General features: G+C 41.3%; 1 protein-coding gene across 1 annotated transcript in view; it reads right to left on the bottom strand.

The window, feature by feature from the left end:
• LOC103275636 (amyloid beta A4 precursor protein-binding family B member 2-like) overlaps window positions 1–13,670 on the bottom strand; it is a 126,665-nt gene that overhangs the window by 56,452 nt on the left and 56,543 nt on the right. The window contains exon 3 of the mRNA XM_021706451.1: window positions 11,108–11,113. The gene's annotated coding sequence lies outside the window, so the exon portion shown is untranslated. The remainder of the gene's footprint in view (window positions 1–11,107; window positions 11,114–13,670) is intronic.

Genomic DNA, 13,670 nt, shown 5'->3' with positions numbered 1-13,670 from the left:
GCTGGGCTCAGGAGATCCTTCCACCTCAGCCTTCCAAGTAGCTGGGACTACAGGTGCACATCACCACATCTGGCTAATTTTCTTATGTTTTGTCAAGACGAGGTCTTGCCAAGTTACCCAGACTGGTCTCAAACTCCTGAGCTCAGGCAATCCTCTCTCCTTGGTCTCTCAAAGTGCTGAGATTACACGCATGAGCCACCATGCCGGGCCTCTTTCTGCTCTTAAGAATGCTAGGAGACCAAGACAGACAACATACTACTCACTTGAATGCAAGTGTCAAGCAAAAGAAGGGAATGTATTTGCCAGTCCATAAAGCGTTTAGTGTGCAGCTTTTTAATTACTACATGTATGGCACTAGCCAGAACATATTCACTACCACACATGCTATACAAGGTCATTAATCCTCAACAAATATATTAATGCTTCTCTCCTCTCCTACAAATTCTTATCACGCTGATGTGGGGAAAAAATGCCAAGAATTCTCTCCAAAATAAACATTCCACATCAACAGCCTAGTTCCACCCTACTCATATAACTATTTAATTACTATTTAATAACTATTCAATAACTCTGCTTAAGTATTTGCTGCTAGTGTCTTACAACATGAATTTGTACACAAGTTTTTTTTTTTTAATGGTTTTGCTTAAAGCAACATTGTCTATAGAAAGGTGGTTCAGACTATTAAAACACATTGCTTAAGTTCTTCAAAAATAATGTACTCTAATTCAATAGTTATCATTCTTTATAATAAGTATAATTTCTGCTTCTTTAGAAATTTCAAGGAACAGGACAGTGAGAATGGTATGGGTTTAATTTTAACCATAGTGGAATCGTATGTTTTTTTCTAAAAGGTAACATCTTCAGAGAATCCAGAATGTGATTAGCCTTTTGTGACATGGGGTCATCAACACAACTATCGATTACCTTGCTTTGCTGGAACCACTTTGTTTCCACACCACAAGGAAGCCTGGTCGGGGTGTTCCTACCAAGGCAACAAGGCGCGCTGAGAATCAAAGGGAAGAGAATCCTGAGGTTCAAACACCAAGCAGAACACTGAGAGAAATAAACTCTGGATAGCCAAAGGTGAGACCCAAGTCACAGAGCCAGGCGGAAGCCAAGATCTCAGTCAATTAGAGTAGGGACCTGAGTGGAAGCTAAATCAATCAGGAACAGAAAGATAGGGCATAAAGCTGGCCCCATGTATGTGCTGCTGCTAACTGTGCCTATCAAGGGCCAGTGGCAGGACAGCTGTCCTCAGAACCTTCTGAGGCACCGAGGGCTGTCTGCTGCTCCACTCAAGGGCAGATAGCCACCAACTCTGGGGGACAGAGGGTCTGCCCTTCCTGGTTTGGCCATCTTCTCTCTCTTGCACTCAAGAGTTGCATGTCATTTCTGTCAAAGTACCAACCTTTCTTTAAGTCAGCTATGATTTTGGAAACCTAATAAACAATGAAGTAGAAGAACTAAACTCCAAAGACCAAACTCCACACTAGATCTAAAGGGCACAGTGCACAGCCTCCAGACACATGCTGGGGCTGCTGAGATGCCTTTTTTGTTTATTTCTTGGTTCTTTGGGAACTCGGGTGGTATCCCTTAAGCACAACTCACCCTAAGTCATTTGGTACCAATACACCCAAGCCTAAAGCATGCCCAAGGGTGTTATTTGTAAGTGACCAGTGTGGCTTAGCAAGTATCTCTTTTTTTTTGGGGGGGGGGGTCAGAGTCTCACTCTGTCACCTGGCTGGAGGGAAGTGGCATGCTCACAGCCACGGCACCCTTGACCTGCTGGGCTCAGGCAATCCTTCTGCCTCAGCCTTCCAAATAACTGGAACCACAGGCGCATGTCACCATACCCAGCTAATCTTTTAATTAATTAGAGGTGAGGTCTCACCAAGTTGCCCAGGTTGGTCTCAAATCCCTAGGTTCAGACAATTCTCTAGCCTTTGCCTCTGTAAGTGCTGGGATGACAGGCTTGAGCCACTTGCAAGTATCTCTTTTGGAGAAATTTGGCTAGCAGAGTCTCCAGGAGCACAGCAGAACCAATCTATGGACATGGGGAGAAGGGAGAGCTAAGCCACTGCAGACGTAAGTGGCTGTGGGCAAATCAACCAGCCTTCTATGCCTCATCTGTAAAGTGGGCTAACTCTGCTTTGCAAAATGAATGGGAATGCTTGCAAATGAATGAGAACAAAATGAAAGGCTCAAAAACAAGATGACAGATGTGAATTCAACCTTAATGAAGTGGACATGCAGTACACAGCCCCCTATGACACACAGACTGTCATTTACAGCTGGCAGGGTCCCATGTCTAGTGATTTCTAGTCATCTCTCTGCATGCCATAGAAGATTCTTTCTCCAAAGTATTTTCAACAGAACATTCCTTGTGACTAATAAATAACATGTTTTCAACTAAACTGCTCAAATAGGAAGTACAAGTACGATTGCAGTTGCAGATTAAAAAAAAAAAAACAACCAAGAATGCATTGGGTGCAGTGACTCATGTCTGTAATCTCAGCACTTTGGGAGGCTGAAGTGGGAGAATTGCTTGAGCCCAGGAGTTCGAGCCCAGCCTGGGCAACATAGTAAGACCTTGCCTCTACAAAAAAAAGTAAAAAACTTTAGCCAGGCGTCTCAGCTACTTGGGAAGCTGAGGTGGCAGGATTGCTAAGCCCAGGAGGTTGAGGCTGTGGTGAGCTGGGAGGGTGCCACTGCATCCTAGCTTAAGTGACAGAGTGAAAGCCTGCCTCAAAAACAAAACAAAGAAAAACGAGAATGTAGCTGGGCTCGGTGACTCAGTCTGTAATCCCATGCTTTGGGAGGCTGAGGTGAGTGGATTGCCTGAGCCCACGGGTTCGAGACCCACCTGGGCAACTTGACAAGACCTCATCTCTACAATAAATAAAAAAATTAGCCGGGCGTGGTGCCGGGCGTGGCAACGCGCCTCTGTAGTTCCAGCTACTTGGAAGGCTGAGGCGGAAGGATCGCCAGAGCCCAGCAGGTCAAGGCTGTGGTGGCCATGAGCGTGCCACTGCACTCCAGTCTGGGCGACAGAGTGAGACTACAATTCAAAAAAAAAAGAAAAGAAAAACAAGAATGTAAAAATTTCCCATAATAACTTTCCCATTTTGCTTTTTCCTTAACAACTTCTTATCCAAGTTATTTCTTTTCTCCCATTTTTTTTCCTATAGCATCTTGTGAGTCTTTTTTCTCACTGAAGTTCAACCCCAGGGAAACAGTCACTAATAGCTGTATGTTATTTAGCAGCTTACAAGGCTATCGTATACAGGGCTTTCATAGACATTGCCTTATTTCCCTTACATTTCTTCTATTTTCTTTATTTTTCTCTTGCCCCACTTTCAGAAGCACAGACAGAACTTTCTAAATTCAGCAAAGAAGCTATTTTTCTTTAACTACCAACATACTAATAAACAATATTTCACAGTTGTCTAAGGCAAGTTAGACTACATAACAATGTACTTAAATCCTGACACATCCAACTCTTCTTGCAAAAAATGCTCTTTCTTCTGGTAGTAATCTCTTGAAGTTGAAATATAGTGAGAGCCAGGCTCAGTGGCTCAGCCTGTAATCCCGTACCTTGGGAGGCTGAGATGAGTGGATTGTCTGAGTCCGCGGGTTCGAGACCCGCCTGGGCAACTTGGCGAGACCTCATCTCTACAATAAATCAAAAAATTAGCCAGGCATGGTAGCGCATACCTGTAGTTCCAGCTACTTGGAAGACTGAGGTGGAAGGATCGCCGGAGCCCAGCAGGTTGAGGCTGCAGTGGCTGGGAGCAGCCACTGCACTCCAGTGTGCGTGACAGAGTGAGACTCCAACTCAAAATAAAATAAAATATAATGAGAAATGTTGAAAGGTATCAGCATATTAAAATAAGACAGGTGAGTTCCTTTAAGAATCATCAAAAGCAAAAACAAAACAAAAAAAAGGACTAAGAGTTAAAAAAAAATTAACAGAAAGAAAAGGAATAACATTGTTGTTATTTCAACTTTCAGTAAAATTTCCATCATGTATCTTATCAGAGCTATTTTCCCTAAGCTCTGCATTAAATAATCTGATCATTAAATCTGTGAAAATCACAAGGGATGTGCCTAGCTCATTAAAAAACATGATCGTTTGTATTATGCTAATGAGAAAGAGCATCTATTTTTTGTTTTAAGGTCAGAAGCACTTCCTGTCTGTGTTTACAGGTGGTAACACTGCTCAGAAGCTATAGGACAAGACAGATGGTGATGTCAGGGGTTCGAGACCAGCCTGGGCAACTTGGCAAGACCTTGTCTGTACAATCAACCAAAAACTTAGCTGGGTGTGGTGGCACACACCTGTAGCTCTAGCTACTAGGAAGGCTGAGGCAGAAGGATCACCTGAGCCCAGCAGGTCGAGGCTGTGGTGGCTGAGCGTGCCACTGCACTCCAGCCTGGGCAACAAAGTGAGATTCCGGCTCAAAAACAAAGATCAGATTTCCTTATAGGCCTCCTGGAGAAGGATACAGACCCTTGAAGATGTGAGTTGACTGCCCTTTTGCTTTACAATGGTTGAACAAGACCCAAAATAATTTTGATCCTTGATAGACGTTAATGATATATTAAACATTGCAAAAAAAAAATCAGTTGCTATCCTTAAAATGGAACTACTAATGAATTTTAAGGAGAAAAGTTGAAAGAGAGATAATTTTGGGTCCTGATGCTGTGGTGTTTCCATGTGTGGCATTTTGCAAGAAGTACTCTGAGCGATTTGACCATAGGACGAAGGACACCACGATCTGACATTCCTCCACAGAACCTAGAGTCCCTTCATGGAAGCTCAGTCCCTACAGAACACAACTGGAACCACTGGAGAGGAAGGCTCTTAGAAAACAGTGGTCTTTCCAGCTTAGACACAACTCAAGTCAAACTATTAGGAAATCTAAGACTGATCCAACTGTGATTATGGCTCCAGGGAACGGAGGCCCTGTTTTTTTTTGTAATGGTGGAATACGTTAATGCTGTGATCAGGTTTGAAGTCAGGCTTGGACTTTATACTTTACTGACTTTTGTTTCCTATTATGTTCTCCAACCAAGAAAGGGTTAACATTTAGCTCATTATGACAGTGAGAGTAACAACCTCTGAATGAAACTGAAAAGTATAGAGTAACCAAATTAATTCGGTGGCTCAGTCTGTAATACCACACTTTGGGAGGCTGAGGTGAGTGGATTGCCTGAGCCCGCAGGTTCAAGATCCACCTGGGCAACTTGGCAAGACCTCATCTCTACAATAAATAAAAAAGTTAGCCGGGTGTGATAACGTGTGCCTGTAGTTCCAGCTACTTGGAAGGCTGAGGCGGAAGGATCGCCAGAGCCCAGCAGGTCAAGGCTGCAGTGGCCGGGAGCAGCCACTGTACTCCAGTCTGGGTGACAGAGTGAGACTCCAACTCAAAAAAAAAAATCCTTTTTGAATAGACTAGACAACCATGTGTTCAGTTGAACTGAATCTCAAAGGTAGATGCACAGGGATTTTGAGTTGTGTGGAGTGGATTACAATCACGTGCTTACCTTCACCCCCTCCCCAAACTCCACAGAATGACAGTGAGAGGATGCAGAGATACACTCACGAGGGAAAGAGAATGGGGGAGGGCAGGATTGGTGGGAAAAACTTCTGGGAAATGGAAAGCACATGGGCCAATGATGAGTGAATTTTCAAAGCAGGGGCAGACGAAACGTAAATGTCTACAGACAGAACTATTGGGAAGCAGCGAGCCAGACTGGGGTACAGAACCCAGGAAGGAGCAAGTCAAGGCACACATTTAAGTGGGGCTTGGGTCGGGGGACAGGGTGGAGGCAGTGTAGAAAATGGAGGATTGCACTCAGGTCGTTTTAAGGAGTAAACCCAGATCCTTCCGAAGCCAGGATGCTTGCTCACTGCCCTTCCAGCTCAGCAGAAAAAGGGAGGCTGCTCCTATCCGGACTTGGGGCCCCTAGGAGCAGGAACTGGGTGGAGGTGCCATGCTGAAAGGGAGGAGGACTGGGTGGAAGTGTATGCTCTGAACAGAGAGGCCCATGGCCCCTTCCCCTGCTGGGTTCCCAGAACATCAGTCAGGGAGGCGACTGGAAGACTTTACTGGAGAAATGAACCAACCTAAGAAGAGAGACTTACAGAAACCAAAACTGGAAGGCAAGGTGACTTCTGAAAGAGGTGGTCACCCAATGGCAATACCACCAGTTGACAAAGCCTTGTTCAGTGCAGCAACATAAATAAAAATGACAATATAAGCACCAGACGTGGGATATAGGGTCTGACATGACAGGCAGGAGCTTCAGGAGGAAACAGTCAATGCAGGGAGAAAACTTCAAAGACTCCTGATGGATAATCCCATAAGGGTAAAAATTATTGCATTCACAAAGCAATAAAAACCAGGATACTATAAAACAGAAATATTGTGAGAATAAGTAAAAGTTTCTAGAAATTAATATGTTCACAGAAAATTTAAAAAGTCAATAGCGGGGTTAGAAGATGATATTGGTAAATGTTCCCCAAAAGCAGAACAAAAGATACGAAGATGGGAAGCAGGAATTTTTTTTTTAATAATAATTGAATTGGAGGAACAATCCAAACATCTCAGCACCTGACACACAGGAGTTCCAGAAAAAAACAACAAAGAAAACAGAGGACATAAAATCATTCCTGCCCCCCTAAAAGAATCTTCACAATGAATTTAAAAAATTACATACCAGGGCATATGATGATGAAACCTCAGGACATTGGAGGATTTTTTAAAAAATCCTAAAAGCCTCCAGAAAGAAAAAAACAAGCTGCATACAAAGTAGGTGGAGTCAGAAGAACATTCAACAATTCAATAACAAAACCGGAAGCAGACAAAAACAGAGCAAGGTCACGAAAACGCTCAGGGAAAGTAATTTTCAGCTTTAAATTCACTATCAATCATATGCAAGGGGAGACTACATGATATCTTGGCACATGCCAGATCTCAAAAAAAAAAAAAAAAGACATCTGCACTTGCTTTACAAGAAATAACTAGGCAATGCGTCTCCTCAAAATGGAGTTAAAACCCAAAGAGATACCGTCCAGTAAACAGGTCAATCAGCAATACCCAACATGATGGTGAGGGAAATTCAGATCAACAGCTGTGCAAAGACCTTGACAGTAAACAGTCCAGAATGGAACAGGTGAGGGGCCTCTGGGAAAAATGTCACACACACACATACACATACACACACACACACACACACACACACACACACACACACACACACACACACACACACACGAGCTGAGAGTCAAGACATTGTGTTTGACCTTACGTGGGAATCTGGGGATAAATAAGCAGTAAGCAGTATTACTAGTAAGCAAAAGCAAATTAAATGCATAAATAAATATATATGCTATACAAGAAGGAAAATAAAATCATGGTACAGTGCATGGCTCAGCTGTGAATAATATTTACAGTAAAAACAAACTGAGTTACAACGATCTTGGAGGGTAAAAGACAGGTATTGAAGAGTGGGACAATATTAAAAAGTCAAACCCCTATCCTCCTTCACAGGAATTAGTGTTTAACACCTACATTTGAATAACAAATTCAAGAAGTACCCCCATAAACACAGAACTGTGCTGGGCAGGTAAGTAAATATCCAAAGAGCTAAAAGAATAAAAAGGAACTGCTTCTGAGATGTGGCAAATGGCAATGCAAATGAGCTGGGCAGGGGACTGTCTGCTAAATGTATGGATTATTGCAATTAGAAACAAATTTTGAAAAGAGTAGAAGTTGATCAATCAAACATAGAAACCACCCAACAGTATGAGATAAACTGGTAATAGAAATTTCCTTTTCTACTGTAAACAAGGAAACAGATAAATTTTAATCTGTTCTTCCTCATCAAATTGTCAAAAGTCAAGTTAATGCATTGTATCTTATTACCTTAAGGACCACACTGTGAGAGGTCCAACCTCCCTAAGTCTCTACAGCTTCAGCTTTCATTAAGACATGGTTAAGAGGGTCCCGGGACACCTACCCACATGGCAGAACTGGCCATGGTAAGTTATTACATCCATTACTGCTTCATATAGATAAACATCTTGGTCACTGCTGTCATCACCCCTTCTACCGGAGTCTCTACTGTGGCTTGTTACAATGAGTTGTATCCTTACCGGAGGAGAAAGATGGGGAATGTCAAGCTTCCAAACCCCTTCCCCTATAATAGGTGAATCTCTTATCATGTGAACTTTGAGGCAAGGCATATCTTTCACAGAAGCAAAGATGGCTGATACTCACCTTCCCAGAGTCTCTTGCAGCAAAGGATGAGCACATGCCTTAGCCTTGGCCAACCCTGAATCTAGAACTAAACACAAAGAGGCAGGCAGGGGCAGGAGGACATTTCCGTGGGTGAGAACAATGGTAGTAACACCCAGTGTCTAGCGGTGACAAGGGCTGAGGTGACAGAGCTGGCATTGGGTGTTGGATCTCAAAGGGATGGTCAGTAGGAACACCCATGTTGAGTGCTCACTGACAAGGTCTGCCCTGCACAGAACTGACCCTACTGTGTGACCAGGCTATGACTAGGTTCCTTAGTCTCTATTTGTTTCTGCCCTTTCCCCCAACTTCTGGCAAATTCAGAACCTACATAATAGTGAGGCCTCGTCTCTATGAAAATTAAAATTAAAATTAAAAAAATTAGCTGGGTGTGGCGGCACACACCTGTAGTCCCAGCTACTCGGGAGGCTGAGGCAGGAGGATTGCCTGAGCCTGGGAGGTTGAGGCTGTGGTAAGCCATGCTCATGCCACTGTACTTCAGCCTGGGTGACAGAGTGAGACTCTGGCTCAATAAATAAATAAATAAAAATTAAGAACCCAGACTGATACTTGCCCCACGGTTCACAGGCAGAGGTATGCTTATGTTTCTTAAGAGTTCAAAGCAGAACCAAGGACATTTCTCTACAGAGAAACATGGGGAAAAGTTATGTTTTAAGACACGAATCAAACCATGTTTCTGGAACATTCTGGGCGGCAGAAGTCTTGGCAGGCTCATCGATTCTCCGCACCTCTCTGTACCATTAGCCAACGTATCCAAAGTTCTAAACCACTACCTGACTTTGTAACATCTTTCCTTGGGGAGTGTAATCAGTAGGGGAACCCTTCACACCTGGCCAGAGACTCCCATTCACAATCCTCGCTGTTGTGATCGGGGGAGCAAGAACAGTTCCCTTTGTCTTGCCACCTAAACACTGAGAGATGAGGCCTTCTAAGAGACAAGACAGTTAGAAAACCAACAGTCAAGAACTGCACATGACTGTGGAAAGGCAAACCAAGGCATCCCAGGATTTATAAGCAGCTGTAGAAACATCAATATTGCTGGAAAGCCACATCCATCAATTCGGTGAGCAACGGCATGCTTGCATCCACATCTGAGAACGCTGAACCTTCGCAATCTATCTGCATATGTCTCAGACTAACCATACAAATTTTGTCGACGAGGCTAGAAGTTAAGACAGATAGCCTGGAACGAACTGGTGAGTAACCAAGGGCTTCATAAAAGAGTCAGTGCACTAATGACATTGATAGAAGTGTGTGGATGCAGAGAAAGCAAGTCTCTCTCTCTGTGGGACCCATTGTCTCTGGAAACTGAGGGCATCTTTCACTGCAGACACAGCTACCTTTTGTTAGTTGTACACAAGATTACACACACCCCACAAAAAGGGCTAACACAACAAATGCAGAACTTGACACACGCACATGATTTCTCTTTCCGTGATGTTGCTTCATAAAGGCTTGCCAAGAGATCAATCCCTCAGACACGGAAGTCAGCCCATAAATCAGCTTGGGGGAAAAAGGGTAAATTTATCTCAGCTGGTGACGTTAACACTACTTCAAATTCCATCAACTGCCAGCCAGGGGCGCGGTGGCTCATGCCTAGAATCCTAGCACTTTGGGAGGCCATGGTGGGATGACTGTTTGAGTCCAAGAGTTCGAGACCAACCTGGGCAACATAGCAATACCTCATTTCTACAAAAAAAAAAAAAAAATCAAAAAAATTAGCCGGGTGTGGTGGCATGTACCTGTGGTTCCAGTCACTTGAGAGGCTGAGGTGGAAGGATCGCCTGAGCCCAGAAGGTTGAGGCTGTGGTGAGCTGTGATGGTGCCACTGCACTCCAACCTGGGTAACAGATGGAGACCCCCAACTCAAAACAAACAAACAAAAAAATTCCATTGACAGCCAAACCATCCTTACCATATATTCTTCTATACAGTTGGTTTCCCTGAAATATCTAATGGCCGCTAGAACAGTTGTCCAAATGAATAATTTCACGCTTATACAAGTGTTTTGAAAAGCTGAGGTAAACTTATCTCATTACTCCCAGATTCCCCTCACCCCTCTCTCCACCATTTTATTTGAAGATCACAAAGGGACAAGACTCTGTACAGCAACATGTTTGTACCACAGTATACGATCTAACCACCATCCCTCTGTAAAGAACATAGCACAATTCTGCTATTTATGATTCAGAAATGAAAAGAGAAAAGAAAAAAAATTCCCAAGAAAAAAATTTTCAAAAGCTGTTTTCAACAGTGCCTTCTGAGAAATTTAAAAATAAGAGTTTTTTTAACGTACAAGTATAAAGAAGACAAGTTCATAGTTACCTAATGACCTTACAATAAGAAACCATAAAGGGTTATTTCCAAACTATTGTACCCAGTGCCTGAATTAACACCTAGTTATATAGAAATACTGTTGGTTTTTCCCCTTCTACAAGGCTTAAATATCCTCCAAAAATTTTTACAGGCGATTTTATTTTATCCAGTGAAGGTTCTGCTTCCAACCATCACCAGTAGCAGAATTTTAAACTTTTACTATAAATATCTCTATCACATTATGTAATCTCTCAAACATTTTCTTAATTTGACTTTTTAAAAACTAAACACATATAACATGATAGAATTTAAATGACATTGATTTCATCAGGATCACAGAATGTAAACTGACAATGAAGTTCTATGGAAAGAATAAAAAGGTAAAGTATTGTCTTTTTTTTTTTTTTTTAAATGAGTCAGGGTCTCACTCTGTCACCTAGGAGTACAGTGACAGAATTACAGCGCACCAAAGCCTCAGCCTCCTGGGTTCAGGCGATCTTCCACCTCAGTCTCTCAAGTAGCTGGGATTACACCTGGCTAATTAAAAAAAATTTTTTTTTGTAGAGACGAGGTCTCACTATGTTGCCCAGAATGGTCTCGAACTCCTGGACTCAAGCAATCTTTCAGTCTCAGCCTTCCAGAGTTTTGGGATTACAGGCGTGAACCATTGTGCCCACCAAAATGGTGAAATATTTTCATTCGTTAGATAAAGAAAGCATAATTGAAGGCAAGTCAAATGAACCACCAATACTTCAATACCTACTACAAACACAGTGGTCTGTAATAGGTGTGGATCAGGAAAGAGTCACATGACACAGTTACTGACAATCCAAAGCCTGGTATGCTGGAGAAATAGAACACAGGGAACTCTAGACAAACACTAGACCAAGACTTCGTAAGATGCAGGCTTAGACCGAAAGAGAAGGAGGGTGGCAAGGTCAGGTGGGACCATTTACTGTCAGAAAAGCCTATGATATATGTGTTTTGTTTTGTTTTTTAATGTGACATGGTATGTACATACCTCATATCTTAAAGAACATCAATCAACAACACAAAGTCAACTTCATACAATGAAGGAATTTGACCCATATTGTCCCAACATCCCTCATCACACTGCAGTACTTATTTTTACAAGTCCAAGTCTCTCACTATCTCACAATGAGATATCAAAAGTCAGAGGGGTATCCTATTTAACTTTGATTCCTAGCTTTTGGAAGCTAAGGGACTCATAACAATCCAATGTATTGCTGCAGATAGATGGATAACTGAATGAAAGAATGAGCAGTGTGTTTATAATCGTAGATATTTATTGTGTGATTGATTTATCTGAATTCAAAGATTTATTCTTTACAATAAAACACAGTTCCGGAGCCTTTTGGAAAGTTTAGTATATTTTCTTTTCCTTTTTTTTAAGAGATGGAGTATTGCTTTGTTGCCCAGGCTTGGCGTGCAGTGGGTGTGATCATAGCTCACTGCAACCTGGAACTCCTGGGCTCAAGTAAATCTCCCCAAAGTTATATTCCATAAAAAAAAAAATCAAAATTAATACCACATAAGTACCCTACATGCAAACCATCAAGTTGCAAACTTTCAAAGTTGCAAACGTGCATTCACACATCCAATCACACGAGTTAGTTCATGTGTCTGGCATACATTGTCATGTGCATGCACAGTATATACTGTAAGATTTAAAATGTTTTATTTTTTGTGTTTGTTTTTAATGTATTATTTGTGTGAAAAGCATTATAAACCTATTACAGTAGAGTATTATATAGATGATTGTGTTATGGGTACCTAGGTTAAGTTTGTTTGACTTATGAACAAATTGGACTTACAAATGCACTCTCAGAACGGAACTCGTTTGTATGTAGGGGACTTACTGTAATATAAAAACACGAACGAGTTGTTCTTGAAGCATTATTCACAATGGGGAAAAAATGGCAATGAGCTAAGTTTTCAACAGCTGGGCAGCATGCAGTTTTATTTTTGTTATACACTGGATAGATGGCAGAGCTATTAAAATGACAAATATAAAGGCCTGAAATAGCAGGAAATTAAAATATAACAGTAATTTTAAAAAAGAGGAGCAAAATAGGATTATACTATAATGACAAACAAATAGAAATATGTACACCTGCTTAAAGAAAAGACCAAAATGAAATACACACCAAAAGATTCTTAAGTACATAGATTTACAGCTTGTAGATGATTTTTTTTCCACTCTAAACTTTTTATAAAACTGTTCTGTTGCCATTTATAGGTCCCATCGTAAAAGTATACACTTCACAGCAAGTTTCTAATGGCAATTATTACAATGATCATTAACGGTGATTTATTTCATCACATGTAACTGCTATTGACCAGAAGATGCACCACTATTTTATGTACTATGAATAAAATTTAAAGTGCTGCCAATAATAGTTGTAAAATGTTAATGACTGCAAGATAAATCAACTTTCAAATGTGAAAAGATATGTGTCTTAGAATCAATCAAATAAAATATGTATTATAAAGCAGTATTATAAGAAATATTTTATTGGCAAAACAAAAGTGATCAGTAGAAGTGATTAGATAACAATAAACTAATAAATCCATAGGAAAAAATGGATGAAAAAGACTCTTGGAGAAATAAATGGTTAAATCTATGGAAAAGTTGATAGAGCTCTCTTAAAGAAATAATGGTTTGATTCATAAATATAAGTCTTACATGAAGATTAGGATAATGAAAGACACAAGGACACTGCACCACAGAAGGCAGGAATTCATCATGCCTCGGAGATCAAATGTTTCTGAGCCAAAAGGACTGAGTAAATGGATTATCAAGAAGAAATTAATGTGTTTGCTATGGCAGCACATATACAAAAACCAGAACAATACAGGGAAGATGAGCATGGCACCAGCACAAGGATGACATGTAAATTGGTGAAGGGTTCCATATTTGTAATCAGTACACAATGAATATGTATATTAGATCATAATGTTGTACATCTTGGGCATATATACTATTTATTCATTAATTGAAAAGGAAAA

This window comes from Carlito syrichta, unplaced genomic scaffold (genome assembly GCF_000164805.1).
Source record: "Carlito syrichta isolate Samal-C Ts95f unplaced genomic scaffold, Tarsius_syrichta-2.0.1 Scaffold315593, whole genome shotgun sequence".
NCBI classification, from domain to species: domain Eukaryota; kingdom Metazoa; phylum Chordata; class Mammalia; order Primates; family Tarsiidae; genus Carlito; species Carlito syrichta.
This window is presented reverse-complemented; position numbering and strand designations above follow the sequence as displayed.